The following is a 583-nucleotide window of genomic DNA, read 5'->3' as shown; positions in this document are numbered from 1 at the left end:
AACTGTGAGAAAACAGTCTTTGTTCATTAAAAGCCACCCATTTGTGGCGTTTCTGTTACTGTAGCTGTAGATAATGAAGACATATAGTTTGGGTTTTTCTAATTGGTTTGGTCATTTTGCTTGTGTTTAATTTATACATTTGTTTGGTTTTTCTGTGAGAGCTATAGGCATGGGCTTAAGTCAGTGTGGACATATTTAGGTCACTTTACTTGTGAACATAATTTGTTGTTGTGTGCCGTCAAGTCGGACCCGGTTCATAGTGTCCCTTCCTTGGGTTTCCGAGGCAGTATCACTACGGAAGTAGATTGCCCCATCTTCCCTCCAAGGAGTGGCTGGTGGGTTTGAACTGCCAGCCTTCTGGTTAGCAGTCAAGTGCTTTAGGCACTATGCTACCAGAGCTCCTGAACATAATTTAGTTGATGCTATTTTTGCAAAGGTGTCCTTATGCTTCCGAAATCTAAGAAGCACTGTCCTGGGCCTTTTCCACTGGAATTCACTTGGAGGGTGCAGTGAATTGCTTGATGTGGTCCTTCTAGCCATTGTCCTCCATTCTGTGATGTTTTGTAAATCTCATTATCCATGC

Source organism: Orycteropus afer, unplaced genomic scaffold (assembly GCF_000298275.1).
Source record: "Orycteropus afer afer isolate SDZICR_OR568_19922 unplaced genomic scaffold, OryAfe1.0 scaffold00943, whole genome shotgun sequence".
Classification (NCBI taxonomy): Eukaryota; Metazoa; Chordata; class Mammalia; order Tubulidentata; family Orycteropodidae; genus Orycteropus; species Orycteropus afer.
Note: the sequence above shows the minus strand (reverse complement) of the source record.